Source organism: Mizuhopecten yessoensis, unplaced genomic scaffold, assembly GCF_002113885.1.
Source record: "Mizuhopecten yessoensis strain PY_sf001 unplaced genomic scaffold, ASM211388v2 scaffold7837, whole genome shotgun sequence".
Classification (NCBI taxonomy): Eukaryota; Metazoa; Mollusca; class Bivalvia; order Pectinida; family Pectinidae; genus Mizuhopecten; species Mizuhopecten yessoensis.
Window position 1 is genome coordinate 223,317 of NW_018407247.1, and position 27,990 is coordinate 251,306.

Here is a 27,990-nt window from a genome sequence, read left to right on the forward strand (position 1 = left end):
GAACGTACAGGGTATATAAACATAATTGTATCATGTCACTAACGTACAGGGTATATAAAAATAATTNGTATAAAAAAATTGTATCATGTCACTAACGTACAGGGTATATAAAAATAATTGTAGCATTGTCACTAACGTACAGGGTATATACAATAATTATATCATGTCACTAACGTACAGGGAATATAAAATAATTATATCATGTCAATAACGTACAGGGTATATAAAATAATTATAACATGTCACTAACGTACAGGGTATATAAAATATTATATCATGTCACTAACGTACAGGGTATGTACAAAAAAACTATATCATGTCACTGACGTACAGGGTTTGTAAAAATAATTATATCATGTCACTAACGTACAGGGTATATACAAAATTATATCATGTCACTAACGTACAGGGTATATACAAATAATTGTATCATGTCACTAACGTACAGGGTATGTACAAATAATTATACATTTGTATCATGTCACTAACGTACGGGGTATGTACAAATAATTGTATCATGTCACTAACGTATAGGGAAAATAAAATAATTATATCATGGCACTAACGTACAAGGTATTTAAAAATAATTATATCCTGTCACTAACGTACAGGGTGTATACAATAATTATATAATGTCTCTAATGTACAGGATATGTAAAAAATAATTATATCTTTTCATTTACGTACAGGGTATGTAAAAATAATTATATCATGTCACAAATGTACTGGCTATGTAAAAATAATTATATCATGTCACTAACGTATAGGGTATGTAAAAATAATTATGTCATGTCACTAACGTACAGGGTATGTAAAAATAATTATGTCATGTCACTAACGTACAAGGTATTAACAAATAATTACATCATGTCACTAACGTATAGGGTAAGTAAAAATAATTATGTCATGTCACTAACGTACAGGTTATGTAAAAATAATTAGATCATGTCACTAACGTATAGGGTAAGTAAAAATAATTATGTCATGTCACTAACGTACAAGGTATTAACAAATAATTATATCATGTCACAAATGTACTGATTATGTAACAATAATTATATCATGTCACTAACGTATAGGGTATATAAAAAATAATTATACATTTGTATCATGTCACTAACGTATAGGGTATATAAAAATAATTATATCATGTCACTAACGTACAGGGTATATAAAAATAGCTATATCATTTCATTAACCTACAGGGTATATAAAATATTATATCATGTCACTAACGTACAGGGTATATAAAAATAATTGAAACATGTCACTAACGTACAGGGTATATACAATTATTATATCATGTCACCAGCGTAAATATTATATAAAAATGATTATACATTTGTATTTTGTTCTTAATGTACTGGGTATATACAAATAATTTTACATTTGTATCGTGTCCCTAATGTTCAGGGTATGTACAAATAATTATACAATATCACTAACGTAAAGGGTATGTAAAAATAATAATATCAAGTCACTAACGTAAAGGGTATATAAAAATAATTATACATTTGTATCATGTTACTAACGTACAGGGTATATACAAAAAAATATATCATGTCACTAACGTACAGGGTAAGTAAAAATAATTATGTCACGTCACTAACGTACAGGGGATTAAAACATAATTATGTCATGTCACTAACGTACAGAGTATGTAAAAATAATTATACATTTGTATCATGTCACTTACGTACAGGGTATTAAAAAATAATTATATCATGTCACTAACGTACAGGGTATGCAAAAATAATTATACATTTATATCATGTCACTTACGTGCAGGGTATGCAAAAATAATTATACATCTGGGTCATGTCACTAACGTACAGGGTATGTTAACATAATTATGCATTGGTATCATGTCACTAAAGTACAGGGTATGTACAAATAATTATACATTTGTATCATGTCTCTAATGTACAGGGTATTAACAAATAAATATAGCATGTCACTTACGCAAAGGGTATGTAAAAATAATTATGTCATGTCACTAACGTACAGGGTATTAACAAATAAATAAAGCATGTCACTTACGCAAAGGGTATGTAAAAATAATTATGTCATGTCACTAACGTACAGGGTATGTAAAAAATAATGATATGTCACTAACGTACAGGGTATGCAAAAATAATTAGACATTTTTATCATGTCACTAACGTGCAGGGTATGAAAAAATAATTATACATCTGGGTCATGTCACTAACGTAAAGGGTATGCAAACTAATTATACATTGGTATCATGTCACTAAAGTACAGGGTATGTACAAATAATTATACATTTATATCATGTCTCTAATGCGCAGGGTATGTACAAGTAATTATATCATGTAACAACGTACAGGGTATGTACAAATAATTATATCATGTCACAAATGTACTGGTTATGTAAAAATAAATATAGCATGTCACTAACGTACAGGGTATATACAAATAATTACATCCTGTCACTAACGTACAGGGTAAGTAAAAATAATTATGTCATGTCACTAAAGTAAAGAGTATGTGAAAATAATTATGTCATGTCACTAACGTACAGGGTATGTAAAAATAATTGTATCATGTCACTAACGTAGAGGTTATATACAAATAATTATGTCATATCACTAACGTACAGGGTATGTAAAATTAATTTTATCATGTCACTAACGTACATGGTATGTACAAAAATGTATATCATGTCACTAACGTATAGGGTAAGTAAAAATAATTACGTCACGTCACTAACGTACAGGGTATGTAAAAATAATTGTATCATGTCACTTACGTACAGGGTAATTAAAAATAATTATGTCATGTCACTAACGTACAGGTTATATAAAAATAATTATATCATGTCACTAACGTACAGGGTATGTCAAAATAGTTATATCATGTCACTAACGTAAAGGGTATATACAACTATTTATACGTTTGTATCATGTCACTTATGTACAGGGTATGTACAAATAATAATATCATGTCACTAACGTAAAAGGTATGTATAATTAATTATACATTTGTTTCATGTCACTAATGAACAGGGTATATAAAATTAATTATATCATGTCATTTACGTACAGGGTATGTGAAATTAATTATATCATGTCACTAACGTAATTGGTATGTACAAATAATTATATCATGTCACTAACGTGCATGGTATATTTTTTATATCATGTCACTACCGTACAGGGTATGTAAAACTAATTATATCATGTCACTAACTTACATAATATATATTTTATATCTTGTCACTAACGTATAGGGTTTGTAAAATTAATTTTATCATGTCACTAACGTACATGGTATTTACAAAAATGTATATCATGTCACTAACGTGCAGGGTATATACAAATAAATATATCAGATCATTAACGTACATGGTATATACAAATAATTGTATGATGTCACTAACGTACAGGGTATATACAAATAATTATATCATGTCACTAACTTACAGGGTATATAAACAATAATTATATCTTTTCATTAACGTACAGGGTATATACAAATAATTATATCATGTCACTAACTTACAAGGTATATAAAAATAATTATATCTCGTCACTAACGTACAGGGCATATACAAATAATTATATCATGTCACTTACTTACAGGGTATATAAAAATAATTATATCTCGTCATTAACGTACAGGGTATATACAAATAATTATATCATGTCACGAACGTTAATGGTTTGTACAAATAATAATATCATTGTACAAATAATAATATCATGTCACTAACGCACAGGGTATGTAAAAATAATTATAACATGTCACTTACGTACATGGTATATTTTTTATATCATGTCACTAACGTACAGGGAATGTACAAATAATTATATCATATTAATAACGTACAGGGTATGTAAAAATAATTATATCATGTCACTAACGTAAAGGGTATGTAAAAATAATTATATAATGTCACTAACGTAAAGGGTATATAAAAATAATTATATAATGTCAATCAGAAGGGTTATATTTGTGACATTGACAGTGCACTTCCCTTATTTATTGAAATAGAAATCTACCTTTGAACATGACCGTGAACATTGTTTTAGACTCAGTTCATGTAAAGTCTCAAGACCAACAACATATTCCGTCTTTGCGTATTGCAGAGTTATCTTCTCTTGGGAGCAGGTATTGATTGTTTCGTCAATGGTTTGTGCGAGAAAATTACGTCGTTTTCTCAAAAAGTGATGACGTTACCCTCACAAACACGTGACGTAACAATCAATACCTGCTCCCAAGATAAGATAACTCTGCAATACGCAAAGACGGAATATGAAATAAGATAGTTCTATGAGGTAAACATTTCCGAAAGTAGCATCGCATATCTAATTATATTTCTTTCTTACACTTTATTTTATTCAAATTTACTTCTTTCGTATCATTATGCTATATATATATATACAGTATATGTATGATAATTGGAGTGGGCATTGGTGATGTTGTAAACACCTCTGTTGAATCCTTTTCTATATTTGTGGAAATAAATACGTTTAAAATACAGCTATCTCAAAACACAATTATGTAGAAACAATGATATCATGTCACAAACTCAAAGAATATGTGGAAAAAACCGACGCCAATCGCATAGGATATGTGGAAAAGTTTAATATCTAAGAGATACGTAAGTATATTTCAAAAAAAAAATGAAACTTTAAATTCTTTTTGTTTCTAAATATAACTAATATGCAGTACATTTAATCTCTTTTCTAAAGAACGTTGGAAAATGATAATACAAAAACACTATGGAAGAGAGAACAGAAAAAAGATAACCTGGAATTTAGACTGCAGAAAGTAACGATTTAGGGAAAATGTAAAGAAGAAGGAATGAAAAAAGAGAAAAACACATTCACAAAAAGATTTCATGGAAAAGAAGAAAAAAGTGAAAAACATGCTGATGCAGAAAAAGCAAGGATTACATACATCAACTAAGTCCGGAGTAAGCTGGAGAGGGACCTGATCTCGATAAAACCAAAATGACATACATCAACTAAGTCCGGAGTAGGCTGGAGAGGGACCTGATCTTCCTAAAACCAAAATGACATACATCAACTAAGTCCGGAGTAAGCTGGAGAGGGACCTGATCTCCATAAAACCAAAATGACATACATCAACTAAGTCCGGAGTATGCTGGAGAGGGACCTGCTCTCCCTAAAACCAAAATGACATACATCAACTAAGTCCGGAGTAAGCTGGAGAGAGACCTGATCTCCCTAAAACCAAAATGACATACATCAACTAAGTCCGGAGTAAGCTGGAGAGGGACCTGAGCTCCCTAAAACCAAAATGACATTCATCAACTAAGTCCGGAGTAAGCTGGAGAGGGACCTGATCTCCCTAAAATCAAAATAGCACAAGCAGCTGCCTGTATCTACAGATTTAAGTAGTGAGGTGGAGCAAGATGCAAAATATGAGTTTAGCGAAACCAAAAGCAAAATTACAAAAGACAGTATAAAATGACAAACTAATTTATCAACATGTGTCGTGAATCGTTCCCTCTCTCGAAATGACGTAGCAAATTGATTAGCATTGCTTTACCACCTGGCAAACCATCGGTAAAAAACTTCTTTTCAAAATCAACAAAATTCACCAATGTAAACATCTGACCATCTGAGTACAACCCACAGAAACATATTGTAATATATTCTTGTCTGAAAGAGTTTCATTTTTGAAACAGCAAAAGGAAGATTTGTTTGGTTATAAATGTGAACATTTTAAATGAGATTTCCATCTTTTAATGTTTTAACTGATGGATACACTAAGGGCAATTTCGCGTATCCGGTTGAAACGGTTGAACCTGTAAAGAAAACGACAGGCACAGGTCTGAATCGAGGCTGACCTCAGGAAAATTCGGCACGTGCAGATTGAGGTGTCCAGACGTACCTGACCGAAACTAAAATGGTGACTATTGCTAGTTTGCGTTATTTCTTTCTAAAAAAATGATAAGCCACATAAAGATACGTAATTCAGTGGACGCGTGAAAAGAAGGACATGCTATTCTTGATACATTGTTATTTATTCTCCGAAACTGTGATTTTTTAGCTCTGCTTATAGAAAGGTCCAAGTGCATTCGTTTATCGTGGAATATTTCTGCGCCACATGTACCGTTTCAACAGGAATACACGAAAGCAGCCTAATTATAACCACAGTGGTACAAATATAGGTAATGAAATGCCTAGACTGAGATTGAAAGTCAAACCGAGGCTAGTGAACCACCATCACAATGTACACTAAACCAATTACACGTTCGGGTACAGTAACACCTGAGCTCGCAAGGCCAGTCTTAACTCTGTCTACTTTTGTAATCAAATATGTAACAGCAATTTCATGCTTCTTATTTTTCAAACATTAATGACGGAGGGTTTGGGAGACGTCACCCTAGACATATGGTGTGGACAGTTTTACCTTTTTTTTCTACATAGAAGACTAATTAAGTGTAGAATATGTAGGTCAGGAAGATATAGAAATCCTACTTAAGGTTGTAGAATATTGGTTTAGAACCAAAGCGAGGCTCTGCAATGCTACACTGTCCATGACTGCTCATAATCATTGGCTTTTTATAACCACACATTTAATGACACAAAATGGAAACCATTTAGTGAAAATAAGTTTACTATTTTCCGTGACAATTTGATTACGTGGGACAGCTATAACCTGCTTTAACAGATAGAGACGAAAGAAACATCTCCCCTGATAAAAAATAGTTCGGACTTAAAATAAGAATTGGATTCCATTGCACAGTGAGAGAAAAGGGGGGATGCCGGCGCGTTAAAAACAAACCGCAATTCCAACTCAAAATAGATAAATCTAAGGAAAAATATTACCAAAAGAAAGATTTAAGATGGAGACATCTGAAGAAGTAAAATAAAAAAAAGACCATGCGTCTCGGAAGGGAATGCTGATATAACAAGTCTGAGCTGTATACAAAAACCTGTGAATCAATCATATAGGATCTCAATGTTACGAATTTAGAAACACATTTTTCATTATAAGTATTTCACATATAAGATCGTAAGTACAATGTACGTGCACTAACATAATTATGTAATAAGTCATACACATTTTTTTATTATACTATTCTCCGGATTGAGTCATTTTGCGCGTTAACATTTATTCTTTGTAATTTAGATATCATATGTTTTAATTTGCATTAGATTTTTTGCAGCAGGATTTACATGTATAAACGACTTAATCAGTACTTTTCCAGATGTTTCATTTGTGTAAAAGATAAAACGCAAGTCAAACGATCGTTTCAATTTAACTTTATCGTGTAACATTTTATAAAGTATTAATATTTAATTAATAGTAACAAATCTCGTTTATTGAGTGAATCTTACAGTTATTGAAGAAAGCTAAGATTATAACGGATTGACAGTTAACTTAGTGCCCTAGCGCGTACTAATGACAGTATAACTGGCGTAGAAGGCGAGTTTTATAATTGGATGAGGAAAAACTGTCGATGGAAACAAAAGTGCAACTGGTCACATCCTTAAACTTGCTGGAGAATATTGGTACTCAACACGCGCAGGAGAACATTCAATGTGCAATTTGTGCATCGGTCCATATTCCAAAAACCACTTGAGAAAGTGTCAACGTGCAAAATAAACGTTTATGTCAGTCGCACGTTGGAACGTGTGCAAAAGTGCATATAGTGCACAAGGTCACATCTTGTTTGAACTTGTTTAGGAACACGTCGACAAGGTCAACTGAACTATTATTCTCTTAACCCTTTAAGATATATCAAACTTGCTTGTTGTTTGTAATATTAAAGTTCACTCATCACGATCCATCTGACATAGCGTTACAGTAAAATGTGTACATAATGTTCAGGGTCGTGACCAGATATCACGTATTTTCGATGAACAAATCTGAAGTCGTATTGACATATAGATGACTGGTGTGGGGCCAGAGCGCACTGCTATATGAAAAATCGTCGAACTCTCCGACACCGTTTGGTATCGGGGAGTGACTAATCAACAAAAAGACGTGATCCGGAAATCTTTTAAACAAGAATAAGATATTCCGTTTTCGGTCCGGATCAGTACGGTTTGTTGATTAGTAACCCCATGACCTACAAAAATGGCGTTCGCTCAGGTGGGACATTTTGAACGATGGAAAATCGAGGACTCTACTGACGAAATTTAGCAGCTGTTGGTGATAATAAGAGCTGATTTGAATCAATAAATAATCCATTTTTCGATATATGTGACGCATGTGTTATGATATAGTACATGTAGATTTTTGTTGTCAGCACCTCATAACTCTCCGATCCCAAACGGTGTCGGAGAATTCCATGTTTTCATATAGCAGTGCGCTCTGGCCCCACACCAAACATCTATATGTCAAAATGTCTAAGTCTGGTGTTAGGGCCAGAGGAAATTCAGTCTAACGATACACGTGGCGAATAAACACATATTTTAGGTCGTTTCGACCACACCGGAGGATCATTCGTTACTTGATAAATACAGTGATTAGGAAAATGTATCGACACATTTAAAGGTAATTGGTTTCTCTGACATGAGATCGAATACGCCTTTCCTTGGTTAAAACCCAATGAAAAAATCAATGTTGGCAATTCGAATATGTCAAAAAAGATTTATAACGACAATAGGAAAAAAAGTCGCTTTGTGATGGAGTCAAAATTGGTTTCTCCAATAAGGCCTCACCTGGGCCCTTAATCAGATTGATTCGACAATAATGCAAAACGCAGATTCATAATCACAAAGTAGATGTTTATTTCATAACGATGTAAAGCAGAAATTAGAAAGTATAAGTACGTTCGTTTTTGTTTCCCTAATTTGCCGGTATAATTTGCATTGTTAGAGTTGCTTCCCCTCGTGCTCACACATAGCCTTAGTGATGTGCATTCTTAAGGTAAACGTAAAGATACAATATACATTGTGGTACATTGTGAAAAGAAAGGCGTGCATAAAACAATCGCCCAAAGTCACGATAACCAGCCCCAAACAACTGATCGTGACCAAAGCGAGTAAGCTTTACGGTGTTATCCAATCCGTCGCTTTATCGTATTTTAACCGTAATTAACTTGTATTATAATTACCCGAACCCAAGCTATGGGGGATCGTGATCAATGTCTTCAATTTTTACACAGATTTGTACATTGTCTTACATTAATGAGGACTGAAACGATCTCTAGCAGGGGGAGTGGGGTGGGGGTGNCCTTGCTTGGTGTAATGATGTCAGTAAGTTCTATCCAGACAGTAGTGTGTACCCTCTATATTAGTGAACTCTTTTATATGTGAAACTACATATGTTGATAGACATGCGCATTGAGTAATAAATAAACTACCAGCATGGCTGTGTGCTGTGACTGAGTCGTCGTGCCCACCGAAGAGTTTTAACATAAGAACATTACACTTGGCAATACCTCACTGTTGACGTAAGTATGACACGTTCGTCCTGGGCCCGTATTCATGAAACCCTTCTCACGCTCAAGCATGGATTCTGTGCTCAAGCCAGCTTTCTTGTAACTCACCTAAATCATGTCAACGATCAAAAAGTCAATGATAAACATTGAAAATAGTATTCGGCTTCATGTCTCTTCAATATTTTCCCAAAATTTTGACAAAATAAGAACTTTTAAATAATTCATAACCGGGACAAGAAATAAGGCTTGACCACAAAATTCATGCTTGAGCATGAGAACGGTTCCATGAATACGGGCCCAGGTGAGGAAGGCAACGGGCCGGGACATACCAGGGTCCTTCACAATGGTAGATGTTATTCCTTGCTTACAGGTAACGTTCAGCATTTAGAGTAATTGCAACAACTGTTTAACCCGTTGTCCGTGTAGTGTGGTCGAGTGGGATGCTATGCTGGGTGCCTTCGGCATGGTATTTCAGTGAGATCGCACTATAAAGTCGGCAACAGATCCAACTTATCAAAAGGAGGCAATAACACCAACATACACTCTCTCCAACACACACACACACACACACACACACACATGCATACATTACACTCATGGAGGCAGGCGTTAAATGAACTTAGCTGTTGATTACCAATTTAAAACCAGACATATTTTACAAAAGAAACATAATAAAATTTATACAATGGAATAAATATCGAATTCATTTAACAATTCTGTACAAATATGTAAGCTATAAATGTTAATGATGAGATTTGTGTCCTTCCTGTTTCATTGAGGAGTTAAAATCTCATTTCATCTTCCTGTATGTTGTATTTGACAGATATATTATTGCAAGAAAAATTGTTTGTCCTCAATGTTTACATTGACATTGAAAATGTACAGTGTCATCGAGCAAATCATTCAAAACAAATCAGATATTTTTTATGCTTCAGAAAACGTTTCGATAGAAAAACATCAAGTGCTAATGGCCCCTACATATTTAACTACTTTTTGTTTATGTGTTATTTGATCCATCATGTCAGAAAACGTCATCAGAAATGTCATATAAATCTCTGTTCCATTTATGTTTCCTGTAACATTTATCTTATTTTAAACCAGCGTAAAAGTACATTTTCTTAATAATATGAACTGTTTTTTTTACTAACTTAACAAATCTACATCGCATCTGCAAACTGAATCATTTAAACCTAAATTATTAACTGTTATGATATACACACGATAAATGGGATAGTTAACAACAAAAATAATCTCGGATAAGCCGCACCCTTCTTGGTCCACTTCCGGTTAAGTAGACCACGTGACAGGTTACATGTTCTTGCAGTTTTGTCACGTACATGTGGCAGCCATTTATAAGCGGTATGGAAGCACTAACTGCCGCCTTTGTTTACAGATATGGTAAGTGATGCTATATATTGTATGACTTTACAAATAACATAGTTGCACCTTTCATCCCTGTTTTTCCGTGGAACACTTTAGCGTCAGAATGTGTCTACGGAAAACGCTGTGTGACAACAAATCTTGCAAAAATAACATTTATATTTAATTCTTTATAAATAATACAGGGAAATATTTTTCATCTTTCAAATTCCAAGCGTTTTTAAACCTCATAAAAAATGTTACACTTTACACGGAAATGTTAGGTGTAATCGATTTTGGTAGTTAGGTAGGACCGTCATTACGATGTTGGTAGTTAGGAAGCACCGTCATTACGATGTTGGCTTTTTCGAATTCGTCAGTTATTGTTCTGTACCTTACCGGGACGTCTCAAAAATGCATATCAATTTTTCAGGCCCCTGTACAGTGGATTACTTCTTGTACTCTCAAACGCATACATTCCCAGGTTTATGTAGCCAATGAGTACTTGTTGTACCACATTTACTGTGTCTCGATTCTCAGGTCCCTGTGTCTGCAGGGGATCGTAATGCTTGTGTTACATTTACTGTGTCTCAATTTACAGGTCCCTGTGCGTGTAGCAAGTAGAATACTTATATTACTTTTGCTTTGTCTCAATTCTTAGGTCCCCGTACCTGTAGCGAGTGGAAGCCCTGTGTTACATTTACTGTGTCTCAATTCTCAGGTCCCTGTGCCTGAAGGGAGAGAAATACTTGTATTACATTTGTTTTGTCTCAATTCTCTGGTCCCTGCGTTGGTGGATTTCCTCAAGTGCTTATATCGATTAGCCCCAAATCATGTGTGTGTGGGTCTAAATCGGGCGCTAGGAACGTGTGGTGTTCGACTGAAGACCGTGAACACACGAGCGTCTAAGTGTGGGCCCGTGAACACACGAGCGTCTAAGTGTGGGCTTTGTACTATGTACGACTTACTGGTCGGATTATGACAAGGAGAATCCTTATCTCCAATAATGTTTTCTTTATTTGTCAACAACATGGAATCCGAATTGATTAAGTCAAATTGCCAAAGTTACCACTTGCGATTACTTAATTTGTTTTTAATTATGTATGCCGATGACACGGTATATTTTTTTGAGGATGGAGTTAACCTCCAAAATATGTTTGATTTTTTAATCACTTATTCACGACGTTGAACTTTATCTATAAATGTAGACAAAACAAAAATAGTTGTTTATAGGAAAAGTAAACGATTGTATCCAAACGAGCAGTGGATTTTTGATGGTAAAGCTATAGAAGTGGTAGATCAATTTTGCTATTTAAGTTTGGTTTTTAATTATAATGGTAAATTTACCATTGCATTGAATAACATTGCTGTACAAGGAAGGAAAACTTATTTTCTTCTTAATCGGAAAGTGAAAAGATTTTTGTTGAATGAAAAGACCAAGTTACCTTTATTCGATACTCAATATCATGTATTGCGAATTACGGGTGTGAAGTATGGTGTTATAGTCCTGCACCGCAGATTGAAAATATACATTTATTATTTGAAAACCTTATCGGGTGTCAGAAAAACAGTATATAATGCCACGGTGTATTTTGAACTTGGTCGCTACCCTTTGCATATACAGCGTAGGATTGCTATTGTAAAGTACTGGCTGTAAATATTAAAGACTGGTAACTGTATTTTGAGGGCCTGTTACAATGTACGATGAACTGTTAGAGCTTTATAACAGGAAAACAAATTGAAAAACAGATTGGGTTTATGATCTGAGACGTGATTTGTGTACCTTCGGTTTTGGAGATGTGTGGTTGGCACAATGTGTACCAAATGAGAAATATTTTTCATTATTATATATACAACGCATAAAGGATACTTTTATTCAGGAAATGAGAAACATATTCGAGACATCTTCAAAATGTTTGTTGTATAAACACATTGTTGACCGTTTTGATCTACAATGGTATTTTACAATACCGCTATTTAGAAAGAAAGAAAATGTATTCTTGCGAAATATAGATTGCAAGCACATAACCTTAATACATTTTGTATATAAAGATTACCAAATGCACATTGTATATCGGCGTACAGAAATATACATATTGATCAATCCTTCACAAATATCTTGTACAATGGCGGAGAACATATGCAACAGATTCAATTCCATACATAATAAATACAAATTCATGAAATAATCAAAAGTTGGGGAAAACTTGAAGCTTTTCCTAAGGTAATTTAGCGGACTCTTTAGTAGTTTATGAATAATACAAATAAATCCTTACGCTAACCAAATTTCTAGGAAATAACAAAACTTCAAAGTCAATCATACAACCTCAACATGAAGGTAGAACGATTACTACATATTACATAATGAAATGAGATTATATCTCATTGTGAATTAAAAGACATAGATCTCAATCACATTATACAGTAATAAAACGTTTATAGCGAGACTTTGATACAGCTTATATTTCATAATATACGACTTCTCTTAACAGTTGCTTGAATCAAGCACTTAAACTAATAAGTTTAAAATGTTTGCTAGACAGTAGCTCTACTAATTTAAACACAGAAGGACGAATACGATAATATGGCTTGATATAAGATACTTTTAATTCTAAAAGTACAGGACACATAAAAATTAAATGAAACTCATCCTCGACATCTCCAAGATAACATAAAGTACACAATCTCTGGTTTCGAGGCACTGTATTATATCTACCTGTCCCCTTAACAATCCGACGTGACCACTACTTTAAGAATTATAATATAACAACCCAAAGCATTACCACTAAAGGCCAAAAACAATACTGAACAAATAAAATCATAGCATTTACAAAACAACCGCGACGACCAAAGCTACATTTTAAAACCATCCACGCCATCGCGACAACAGGAATTGTTGACATGTACCTATCCAAATTATCGCGACAACAGGAATTGTTGACATGTTACAATCCAAATAATCGCGACAACATGGATTGTATTATAACAATCCAAGCAATCGAGAATACAGGGGTTATTATGTAAAAATCCAGACAATCAAACAATGAGATTTATGACAGGAATTGTCATTTATAGGGAATTTCTTCTTAAACAGTTCGCAATGAAACCTCTATTTCAACAGTTTATAATGCAGGAACTGATCCCTAGGAACCTCTACTTCAACACTTTTTTTGAGCCTACAATGATCGCAAAGAAGATTTCGATTTATTAATGAACGGGTCTATTTCTGTTGTTAAGTAACTATTTTGGATTTAATACTCCTTAAAACAATATAATTGTTGGTTTATATGACAGCGCGTTAATCTGGTTTAGTTTCGATATGAAGAAATTTTATCCATTTGTATCTGTCGTCCATCCCGTATACATTATGGGAATTGGCATCAGGTGTGTCACTATTCAATATGTTAAGTTTCCATTTGATATCCCTGTTTTCCTAAGCCCACGTTTATAGCACTTTATGATGACCGATAGCTCTGTTTTTATTCCCCAGGAAAGCAAACTTGATATATGTCATGCCACACAACAGAAAAACAGTAATGAGTTCCATAAAAGCCAGCTTTCCTATCCTGTTCTCACTGCTGATGTGTGGACGGTTGCCGCTCTCAAAGATAATTGATTGCAAAATCTCGTCTAAATTATGAACATATTCGAGTTCTTAACGAGACACCCTGTTACAAAGTCGAGACGAACCCGAGATTCGAGAAGAAAAACCAAACAAAACATCTGATACGTAGCCGATATCTGATAAGTTCCAGAGAAGGTGTACTTCGTTTGATTTGGTTTGGTTTTATTTTGTTTAGCGTCCCATTAACAGCTAAGGTCATTTAAGGACGTGCCTCCATGTGTGTTGTATAAGCGTGCAAGTGTGTATGTATGCTAGAAACAGGGTATGTTGGTGTTCTTGTCTCCTTGTAATAGCGCAAATCTGATGCCGACTTTATAGTGTTATTTAACTAAAACACCATGCCGAAGGCACCCAGCACAGCATTCCGCCCGGTCACATTATACTGACAACGGGTGAACCAGTTGCTGCCATTACCCTCAATGCTGAACGTTAAACAGGGAATAATAACTACCATTTTTACGGACTTTGGTATGTCCCGGCCCGGGGACAGAACCCATTGCCTTAGTTTGCCCTTTGACGACATAAATAAGCTATTAATCTGACCATACTCTTTGCATACTCTTTCGTGAAGTGCAAAGACACAAGATCTGAATGTGTAAAAAACTTTGATCTCGGTAGCGTGGTTTTATAATAAACTGACAAATAACTACAAATAGTGAAACATGTTTTTATTTTAAATTTCACAAATAAATAAAAAAAAAATGTAAACATTTTTTTTGGCAGTTATGCTGACTTTTTAAGGACACAAAATGTTCACGTTAAATAAAGTGTAACAATAATTTCAAATTTGAAATACAAAACAAACTAACAAAATGTCTTTTTATTACGTATATGCATGCAATATAGCCATTCCAATAATGTTATAAACATTATCACCAGAAGTGTTTGATTATAATGTCATACGCGTACAATAATTTAAGATAAGATCACGTGCACATTACAATAACTTAACCTAACAGCATTTTCCAATAACATTTTCTAAAGTAAATAGCAAGTACACAAGTTAATCTCAAAAGCTAGTAGCACATGCACATGCCAATTTCAAAAGCGAGTAGCACGTGTGCATGACAATCTCTAAAGCTAAGAGCACTAGCACATTACAATATCTAAAGCAGACAGAATTTCTTATTAGACTCTCTTAAGTATCCAGTATGTTTGCATGACAATCTCTAAAGCTTATAGCACGTTAACATGACAATCTCTAAAGCTTATAGCACGTTAACATGACAATCTCTAAAGCTATCGGCACAAGTATGTTGATTTAGCTTTAATCTAAAATATGGAGATTTCAAGAGTTCCATAGAACTGTTCTTGCATGTAAATTCACACTTTATCAATTATGGAGTAGTCCAATTTTTAACGAGCGTTAACAAGTCGTCTAAAGGTACCGTTGTTACTTTTACAAAATATTGGTATTGTCAGCACCAAACGGATACCATGTCATGGTTAGTTCTTTTGTAAGCACCAAGCTAGCACTATATTCAAGAAAGTGTTGTTGACAGCACCAACCTGGCACCATATACAAGAAAGTGTTGTTGACAGCGCCAAGCTGACATTATATACAAGAAAGTGTTGTTGACAGCACCAAGCTGGCATTATATACAAGAAAGTGTTGTTGACAGCATCAAGCTGGCACCATATACAAGACAGTGTTGTCGACAGCACCAAGCTGGCACCATATACAAGATAGTGTTGTTGACAGCACCAATCTGGCACTCTGTGTAAAGAAGTGTTTAAAATCAGCATCAAGCAGGCTTCGTGTGCAGCGATGGGACACCTATTAATTGACGCCACATAATAATGGGTTTTTATTACTTTTAATCAGGAAGCTTTTGGGAACACGAACATCAGTGTCAGATTTCAGTCCCGGAAACAAACTTGAGATGAAAGCTCTCCTGGAGACACGTCACATGCCACAACATTTACTACAACGGCTAAATTCATACGGAGTTTGATAATGAATGGAGGAGACAGTAAGGGTGTGCCTCATCCTACCTAGTAATAACCAGATTGAGTGGAGTATATAGCGATCAGGGCTGTCGGATAGTATCACGCATAATTCCTTTTTCATGTTATTACATAGTTATTGCTCTGGTAGTACAGAAAGAAAAACGTTTGTTTTTTTGATGTGAATAATATTTTCGAGGGCAAGGCACAAGAGGTATATGATTCATAAAACGAAACAATTCTTCATGTCCCATTTATCAGGACAATAAATTGGTTGGAATGAAAATGAAACTTTTGACGTCATTTGTAATGTCATTCCGTAAACCTTGTTCTTAAATTTTGTTTCCCCGACACCGACATTGCGCGTAACGTCTTATAGGAAACAAGTAGCAAAGAGAAAATATATAATTCATCAGATTCCTTTTATTTCTTTTGCAAAATGTAACAGGTGACATTTCTCCTTATGGCGATAACTCTGCGCATATCATATACTGAAATAATACCCGAAATCTAAATAGAAATGTTAAAATTTCCTATTTGTTGGTGAAGCCTTTCATCTGTTTTCGACCATTATTGGTAAACTACGACGGGTCCTATGAAACGTACCTGATGCAAATAAACGGCATAAATGTCTTTGCGCGAGTTTTTATTATATGCAAAACGAGCCTTTACTTAAATGCGATAAATAAATGGCAGAGGTCTTTTCAAATAACATTCATGAATAGCCAAAAATGGCGGAGGTGTTCCCGCGCACATTCGTTCATATACAATAAACGACGAAAGTACTTTGCTCGAGACCTTTCCAAATCAGAAAAAACGACGGCATCTTAAATATTAAAATATCATTATTTTTTTTTATAGAAACGGAGATGATATCTGTCGTTAGTAAAAGAAGCTTTAACCATCTTTCCAATGATGCCTTGTTTTTTGTACATCCACTAGAAATGTGATTTTTGCAACGAGAAAATAGTATTTTATGGAATGTAAAATACAGCCGACTTTGCTATCTTTTTACTTTTGTTCGGAACTTGAGAATAAAAAGCGATAATTCTGACCAATAATGTAGAAAGTCCTTGAATGAGGAAAACACGACCGCTTATTCATTTACATTTCTTAGAAAATATCCCATTGTTTTAAGCATATACAATGTATGCTAAATAATAAATTACCTGTAGAGTTTTTATTGGAACATTGTATACGATGTTATCTGATTATATTTACAAGCGCTTGTTGTCATTTACTTTCCATCAATTAATACTCAAATGAACCCCGCCCCCTCTCTCTTTATATCATAAAATAGGTAAATAAAATTACGTATTTCGCTACGGTACTAACTCCATGGAAAACACATAAGCTATACCTTCCCTTGAGCAACGGGTGTTATAGACATGCTTAGGTGTAAATAATAATACAAAATATTACTTAAATAATTGTGTCCCTTACATCTGCCAATTATCTTATCATTTCATTAGTGTCTTTTTCACACGATCGGAAAACTCGAGCGCGATTATCTAACACGACGATTTATTTCTCTACTATGTGACCAACACTTTCCAGTCAGATACGCTGTGCTATCAATGAGGTATAGTTATATTTGCATTAACCCCAAAACACCTTCCGGATAAACAGCCATCAGACATTAGACGTCCAACCGAAAACACCAGGATAAACAGCCATAAGACAAATAACCTCACTATACCGTATCCATTACTCCATTAGACATTCCCCATTTATGGATAAACAGCTATCAGGCAGACAATCCCTCCCATTATATAACTTTCCCTAACCATCCTCCCATTACACATACAACCCCTTGACGTTCCATTCTCCAATACGCTAGCGTCTCAAAATAGAATGTCACCAGACCCAGTTTCGTACACATGACATTTTGATATGATCCTATCAAACGAAAATATTAAGTTAACATAATCTATAATAGTTTAACAAATCATTGATTTTACACAAACACGATGCATTGAGTCTAGACATGTACTTTGTACTGCTGGGGTAGGGACTGATAAGGCGTTAAGTACTTGTTGGGTTTCCAAGCGATAATGGCCGGCCATGACCCTGACAGAGGGAAACAAACAGCATGGATAACTTGGGCGAAAGAGATCCCTGATCAAATACAAACCGATATCATCATATATACATTAACATTTTTAAAGTGCACTCGACATTTTCCGAATGCCCACAGTTTTATATGCAAGCGTTATGATCTAATATGGATTTTTGTTGTCGGTTATAGAGATATCTCTGTCCAGTTGGATAAAAATGATGATAGACACACACGTCTGTCAACCTTTTGAAAGCTCAAGTTTGAAAAACAAACGTACTTATATGTTCATAATAGTAGTGTTTTCATTCTTATAATTCTAACAAATAAAATGTAACTTTATTGAAATACAGAAACATTGTAGTGACACTACAAAGACCAAGTCTCTTCTTAACAAAGAAGAATATGAAGCTTAAAGTCGTCGGTATGTCACCTTAAATAGCATAATCTACAGATTCACACAGCAATGCCACGTCATCGGTTATCGAAAATGAAACAAACCGAGAACCAACCGTTCAGTCATAGCTTGACAAAGGGACCAGTCGGTCTTGAAACGTTGCGATACGTTTAATACTTACATTGTTTTGGTAGAAAGTAAAACTTTGATATAGCATATTTCCAAACTGATGAATCTTATTGATGACTTCTGTTATCTCGCTAATCATGCTACACAATACAAAGATATGTGAAAAGATTTGTCCGGCTAAAAGTCTCTCAAAAATTCTTCCAAATCATGGACCAGATGTGAGGTTTTATGAATTTAGCAACGAAACAAGACATTGAATTTGGACACAGAATCTGAATTTCAGCACAAGAACGAATTCATATTTACAGACCCAGGACATACCTATTCTGTCTTGCGATTTCCAGCTTCTAAATATACAACACCTATTGCCGGTGGTATTTAACGTGTTTTACTTAACTGTGGCGGCTGATGAGCTGCGCAATGCCTTTGAAGATACATTACCACCTTGTTAATTATTACCGACAACATCTGTCTAATTGTAATCCAAAACTATATTAAAATGGGAGGTCAAGGTCGAATACAAGCTCCGCTCACTTTTTATCTGATTGGCTCATTACACGTGGTGCGAGAAGATTGATTGACTTATGATCCAGCGATTTATTGGATTGGTTCGTTATGACAGAGAGAATAGTCTAAAACAATAGCTCGATTGAAAGAATTATTTTTTCAGTCCCCGAGGAAAGCTATAACCAAATAGCAGAAATTTACTCTAGCACAATTAACCCTTCGATCCCTCGGGAACTTAAATATACTCTACCATGCATTTATTTGGACGAGTCAATTATGGTTCACGGTTGTGAAAGTGTATGAGTTAGCAAAAATGTGTCTGTATAGACAATATGAGTTTATGTCGAGTCTGCAAACTGCTGTAACCGTCTGACTCTCAGGGTCCAGACAAGGTTCGATGCTAGCCTTATTGGTTGTCTCCATCACGCCGTATATGACTTCTGGTTTACTTTGTGCAAACAAAATAAACTTTGGAAATAGAAGTTATTTATTAATGTCAAGATACTGCATACTTATTAACATAATCGTTAAAAACGAAATCAATTAAAACACAAAAGGGCAAATTGAAATATAGTTTTTTATGTTTTCATAATTTTACCATGCCAAAAAAACCAAGCATTCATTTGTATCTCTGACTTAACTGCACATTGTATTAACAAACAAACAAACAAATAAACAAAATTATCAATTGAGTTACATACATTATTATACAATACTAGCATATAGGGCTTCTAACTAACACATTACAGTTTGTGAAACGTTCAGAGCAATTTACTCCTTTTTCAAGACATATGGGCCAGTTGTACCTCTAATGATATAACACGCGTGTTGAGACGTCTAAGTGGATACTTCTCAAATATTTATTTCAAACATACTGTCTATAAGTATAAAGTTTATACTTATTATAAGAAATATCAGATGTAAGAAATAGAAGAGGAATTTTGTGTGTGATCCCGTCAAAAACCTAAGCGCTATATAGATGCGTGTTTCTACCTATATCTGAATGGTGCGAACAAGTACTTAACAGAATTGCCTCGGGCTTTTTGTTGGGAACCATTATGGTTTTTGTTTTGTTTTGATGTTTCCTCGGTTCCAGTTGGTGTATTTTAGGTAGTCACTTTGTACATATGTAAAGATTTTGTCCGTGCGTATTGCATATAGGGCACCTTTTTTCTACGATGTTTGCATCTAAAAACGGAATCGTTTTAATTGCATAGCGCGTGTTGTGAGGGTTCACGTTACATTGATAATACATACAATTGGCTGTTGAAGTTTACTGGTCTTTTGGGTATAGGGAAAGGTGCCCAGTTTGGCAATATGTTTTTTGAGTGTACGAATTTTATATACATGCTTATGTGTGTCAAATAGTGATTGACTGTCATTCGCCAATGATATTAATCACGTGAATATAGGCGCCACTTCACGTGCTTCCTTTAAAACGTCAGAGCTTAAAACATGTTCACATTACACCGGTAACAAGCGATCATGCATACCAAACTCTCTTGAGCGATAAAGTGGGGTCAACATGATTTTATTCCTAATTCGGAACACGGACATGACTGCTGTTTTGGTTCTTTTTAATAATTCATTGCGTTGGTGATGCCAGATTGTCAATGCTGGACATGTCAAAAACACACTTCTACCTTTCATGCACTTATAACGATGGTTAACAGTTTCGATTTTAATTTTTGAGTTTCCGTTTAGTTTATCTTTTGTTGACTTTCTGTTGATTTTTTGTTGATGTAAAATGTAAAATGTACTGGTCATCTAGGTTACATTCTCGTATCCCGGTTGAAACGGTGCAGGTGGCACAGAAATATTCCTCAATAAACGAACGCACTTGGACCGTTCTATAATAAGGGCTGAAAATGCACAGTTTCGGAGAATAAAAAAACAATGTATCAAGAATATTATACCCTTCTTCCACGCGTCAACTGAATTACTTAACGTATCTTAAAAGCTACATGTGGCTTGACATTGTTTGAGACAGAAAAAAAAGCAACCTAGCACTAGTCAGCATTTTAGTTTCGGTCTGGTACGTCTGGATCCCTCAATCTACACGTGCCAAATTTTCCTGAGGTCAGNAAATTTTCCTGGGGTCAGCCTCGGTTCAGATCTGCGCCTGTCGTTTTCTTTACAGGTTCAATCGGTTCAACCGTTTCAACCGGATACGCAAATGCAGCCCTAGTGTCCGACAAAACTTTATGTTCATCATCTTCCGCGGAAGATTGGCCCATGTCAAACAGCACTCGAGAAATACACGGCTGACGCCAAATCGAATACATACAAGGTATGTAGTTTTTTCTAATGTGCGAGGGATTAAGGACAAAACATAAACAGGTGTAAGGGTTGTATATATGAAGTTATCGAATGTTCGAAAAGAAAAAAATAGTGAATAAATAAATAAATAAATGATAAAAAACGGGAACTGAGGAGCAACCAAAACATAAGGGGGGAAAAAAAAAAAACCGGAACCAAGAAATAACCAAATCAATTTAAATGTCGCAGAAAAAAAGGACTAAAGGAGCAGCCGAACGACAATCGGAGCCGGGGATCGACCAGATCAACGGGAACACGCACAAACACACAAAAATGGGATACAGGACGCAAAAGGTAACAATGGGTTAAAAAACGAACCAAAAATCACCACGAAAATAGGAGAAGATTCTGAAAACCAATAAAAAAGAACTTATATCGTTTACATATATGGCGACAATGTTATAATAACATTATAACATCAATATGTTGATTTTAAACACACAAGATATACCACTCTCAGAAAATGTTAGTATATTTCACTACAGTAGGTACATGTACTGCTAGTGAGGTTGATGACCTTGGTAACAGCCCAATCTGGTATGTACTGTGAGGTTGACGACATTGGTAACGGCCCAATCTGTTATGTACTGTGAGGTTGATGACCTTGGTAACGCCCCAATCTGTTATGTACTGTGGGGTTGATGACCTTGGTAACGGCCCGATCTGTTATATACTGCGAGGTTGATGACCTTGGTAACGGCCCAATCTGTTGTGTACTGTGAGGTTGATGACCTTGGTAACGGCCAGATCTGGTATGTACTGTGAGGTTGATGACCTTGGTAACGGGCCAATCTGTTATGTACTTTGAGGTTGATGACCTTGGTAACGTCCCAATCTGGTATGTACTGTGAGGTTGATGACCTTGGCAACGGCCCAATCTGGTTGTACTGTGAGGTTGATGACCTTGGTAACGGCCAGATCTGGTATGTACTGTGAGGTTGATGACCTTGGCAACGGCCCAATCTGGTTGTACTGTGAGGTTGATGACCTTGGTAACGGCCCCATCTGTTATGTACTGTGAGGTTGATGACCTTGGTAAAGGCCCAATCTGTTATGTACTGTGAGGTTGATGACCTTGGTAAAGGCCCAATCTGTTATGTACTGTGAGGTTGATGACCTTGGTAACGGACCAATCTGTTATGTACTGTGAGGTTGATGTCCTTGGTAACGGCCCAATCTGTTATGTACTGTGGGGTTGATGACCTTGGTAACGGCCCGATCTGTTATATACTGCGAGGTTGATGACCTTGGTAACGGCCCAATCTGTTGTGTACTGTGAGGTTGATGACCTTGGTAACGGCCAGATCTGGTATGTACTGTGAGGTTGATGACCTTGGTAACGGACCAATCTGTTATGTACTGTGAGGTTGATGACCTTGGTAACGTCCCAATCTGGTATGTACTGTGAGGTTGATGACCTTGGCAACGGCCCAATCTGGTTGTACTGTGAGGTTGATGACCTTGGTAACGGCCCACTCTGTTATGTACTGTGAGGTTGATGACCTTGGTAAAGGCCCAATCTGTTATGTACTGTGAGGTTGATGACATTGGTAACGGCCCGATCTGGTATGTACTGTGAGGGTGATGACCTTGGTAACGGCCCAATCTGGTATGTACTGTAATGTTGATGACATTGGTAACGGCCCAATCTGGTATATACTGTGAGGTTGATGGCCTTGGTAACGGCCCAATCTGTTATGTACTGTGAGGATGATGACCTTGGTAACGGCCCGATCTGTTATATACTGTGAGGTTGATGACCTTAGTAACGGCCCAATCTGTTATACACTGTAAGGTTGATGACCTTGGTAACGTTATGCCGGTTTTCGATTACCCAATGTCTGGGATGTTGACATTCCCCGTAATCCTTGATTTCCGTGTTTTAATTGTGAGGTTGACGACATTGGTAACGGCCCAATCTGGTATGTACTGTGAGGTTGATGTCCTTGGTAACGGCCCAATCTGTTATGTACTGTGAGGTTGATGCCCTTGGTAACGGCCCGATCTGGTATGTACTGTGAGGGTGATGACCTTGGTAACGGCCCAATCTGTTATGTACTGAGGTTGACGACATTGGTAACGGCCCAATCTGGTATGTACTGTGAGGGTGATGACCTTGGTAACGGCCCAATCTGGTATGTACTGTAATGTTGATGACATTGGTAACGGCCCAATCTGGTATGTACTGTGAGGTTGATGTCCTTGGTAACGGCCCAATCTGGTATGTACTGTGGGGTTGATGACATTGGTAACGGCCCAATCTGTTATGTACTGTGAGGATGATGACCTTGGTAACGGCCCGATCTGTTATATACTGTGAGGTTGATGACCTTGGTAACGGCCCACTCTGTTATGTACTGTGAGGTTGATGACCTTGGTAAAGGCCCAATCTGTTATGTACTGTGAGGTTGATGACCTTGGTAAAGGCCCAATCTGTTATGTACTGTGAGGTTGATGACATTGGTAACGGCCCGATCTGGTATGTACTGTGAGGGTGATGACCTTGGTAACGGCCCAATCTGGTATGTGCTGTGAGGTTGATGACCTTGGTAACGGCCCGATCTGCTATGTACTGTGAGGTTGATGACCTTGGTAACGGTCCAATCTGGTATGTACTGTGAGGTTGATGACCTTCGTAACGGCCCAATCTGTTATGTACTGTGAGGTTTATGACCTTGGTAACGGCCCGATCTGGTATGTACTGTGAGGTTGATGACCTTGGTAACGGGCCAATCTGTTATGTACTGTGAGGTTGATGACCTTGGTAACGGCCCAATCTGTTATACACTGTAAGGTTGATGACCTTGGTAACGTTATGCCGGTTTTCGATTACCCAATGTCTGGTATGTTGACATTCCCCGTAATCCTTGATTTCCGTGTTTTAATTACCAGTCCGTCGATTCTACATAAAACCTTGACAACATCAATACATCAACAGTCGATTTTCACAAACTCCTATTTTCATTATCTTTCAAGGTTCAAAAACGAAAGCATGTTTTCCGATGAGAAGGAATCTTAGGTCAATCGAATGAGACGCGTATTCATCAAGTTACCCGACTATGAAACAATTCAGGCCTTATTTGAAGCTATTTTGAGCGATCGGAAATGATGTATTTGGACGTTAAATTGGCTATCATGGTTAATTTAAACAAAGTCATCCAAGGCAATGTAATCATAATCCTGATAACATCACATATGTGATGTTTATGTGAGACAGATGCTTGTAAATTTACAAAATCCAACGCGATAAGCCAACATGAAATATCGTGTTGTTAGGAAACTGCATTGGACGGGGACCGATGCTCATTAACTTAATAAGGAAAACTATTTATAAACATAATGAAATGAACAATGTGTATTGCGATTTGATAAGTATGTCTGTTGATGAGAATGTTTTGAATATACTACCGTATCTCTCGTATTGATTTCTGCTGAGACTCTGTCGTCAGATACAAGAAACAAACATATGATGTTGATTTCATTGTCAATTCTCGTTAATTGCGTCATATTTACCATATGCGTGTAATGTAACGCAGCCAGTATACACTACATATAACGACGGGGCCATTTACGGGTTATTTTCAAAAGCCTTCACTTTACAGTTATAGCAGTATAACTCCTTATTCCGTCATTCGTCTATAAAAAGACCAACGAAAGAGATACTATCAAGCCTGAACGCCCAGGAATAATTAAAAATAAACTAAGAAGGAAAATGATTTAATATCCGGATGGTGTTATTCGTTCTTAGACCGTAAATGATGTAATAAGATATCGCACAGACAAATATACATTTATACATAACACAAAGTCGTGATTTATAAAAGTTATTATTGAATTTGATATCAAAGTCGTGAGGCTGAAAAAACCCCGACTATTAGCGGTGACTTGCGTATCACAGTCACTGTTTATACGAACCACGTGGCTGAGGTATGATCAATGAATTTAAAGGATCTACGATTGTTGAGGACCTTAAGCCTATCTGTCTTATTTTGTTTTATCATTTAGCTCCAAATTCCTTAAACAAGATAAACAAGGTAAATGTAGCATATCTATTTTGATTGCTATGCGAGTCCAAGAGCGGGTTGGGCAGTTGATAACACATGTACACTTGCCTTTCACCAAGGCGGTCGGGGTTCGATTCCCTGATCGGACGTCAAAAGGTATGGAGTCACCTGCCCGACCACGTGGACTTTCTCCGTGTACTCGGGTTTCCTCCCGCAATAAGACCCTCGCGCGCTAATATAAGTTGCAATAACTTGTTTCATAATTATTGTAAAATAAATAAAAATGTATATAGTCCAAGGGCGGCCTTAGAACAATATAGAGATTGCATATAGGTTGTTTTGACCTTCCTCGCCTTATTGACGGTGTTAAGTTAATTAACATCAGTTGCTGATGTCTGTTGGAACTGTAAAAACTTAACAATATATATAAGATGTAATGTTCCGGTAACTACATCTACTGCCGATTAACCGACACACACCTGACACACAACTTCAAAAACTCATCGCCTTACTTACTGAATATTACAATCTAGTATCACGCTAACCTGTGTGATTACCTGTACACAATCATGTTACGTAAAACTCATCCTATCACAGATTCATACACCATTGTTATTATCACCCTCAGGTTAATAAGATTACAAGTAAAAAGTAATCAATTATGTAACATGACTGTCCTGATAACTAACTGATTCTTAATATACCGATACCAGCCCGTATCTCTTTACAGAAATATTTCGTGTTGATCTACCGAGATCCTCTCCGTATATACCAAGATCCTCCCCGTTTTCTATCGGGTAATCGTTTTTAATCATAGTGCAGCTAATGTCGTGTAAAGCTAAAATTGCTGTGCAGTCTTCTTTGTAAGATGAAATACACAAAAGCATCAACTTAACATGTATGTAAAAATAGCATTGTGCACAGGCTAATTCACAACTGCAGGATTAGTCCATATCTTTTCAATAGTTACACATGTTCGAATGGAATAAGAAAGTATTTTTATTATACACTTGTATCCAAAGTATGGGGACCACTTTGGGGTGTCGGGTTATGCAGTGGATAGTGCGCTTATCTTTCATCAAGGCGATTGGGGTTCGATTCCCGGATCGGACGTGAAAAGGTATTGGGTTACCTGCCCGTCACGTAGGTTTTTCTCCGGGTACTCCGGTTTCCTCCAACACTGATACTCCTCGCGCTAACATCCGGGCCAACAATAGTGGATAATATAAGTTGAAATAACTTGTTTCATAATTGTTGTAAACTAAATAAAGTTTATATATACAGCTGTTACATAGATTGGTTGTACTAACTTCCAACTGAGATTCTTAAATATAGATATTATCACCACAGAGAAGGATAGGATGTCTCCAATCAATCGTGTTTCTTATCATTATAATGATCTACGAGGAAAGAAAATCCTAAAAAAACAAATTCGATACAACATGTAAGTTATGATTCAAGCATGCAAAGGCAAAGTGAGTCCCAAGCAACATCAACACGTATTGACATAAGGCCTAGCAAGCTAGGAACAATACTTGAAAGTGTACGGCGGGGGAGCTGTGAATTGGTTATAAGGAATATCTGGTTTTACGTCGTTATTGTTTGGTTTCCGATGAAAACCAAAACTCACATAAAAAATAATCAGGCAAAACAGTAAATTTATTTAACGCAGCTGTCGTTGGATTAATCCCAGTGCAAAATAGTAAAGATAAAGGAGGGTAACACATTGATTACGTAGCTTGATCCTTTCCACAATGAAGCTTTAACAGCCGGGTTTCAAGATTGTACTAACATATTTCGTCAATTGCGCCTCTGAGACGACGTCATTGCGAAGATTCTAACTCCAAATCATCTTAGGGAAAACACGTTTTTTTTAAGACAATCGTTGCCAGTACTTTAATCGCTATTTGCCAACCGAAGTGAAGCAGCTTTCCATGAGGTTGGCCAGGCTAAATTGACTAAGAAACAACGTAATGTGGTCGGCCAGGGCAGAACAAGTTACATTAACGTCTTGTGTAACAAATGGAAACCTTGATGCACATAAGTCGTTGAACAGTCGCTAATAAGACTCGGTTGCCTGAAACCGGGGGGGATAATGTTCCCCTGGAGCGTAACTTGGCATTCCTTTAACCAATTGGAAATGAAACTTTGGTGCAAAACAGCATTACAAATACTTTCAAAAAAAAAGAAAAAAAAGAGAAAAAAAAAAAAAACATTTTGAATTGAAGCCAATATTAGCGTTTTTAAAGAAATTGAAGA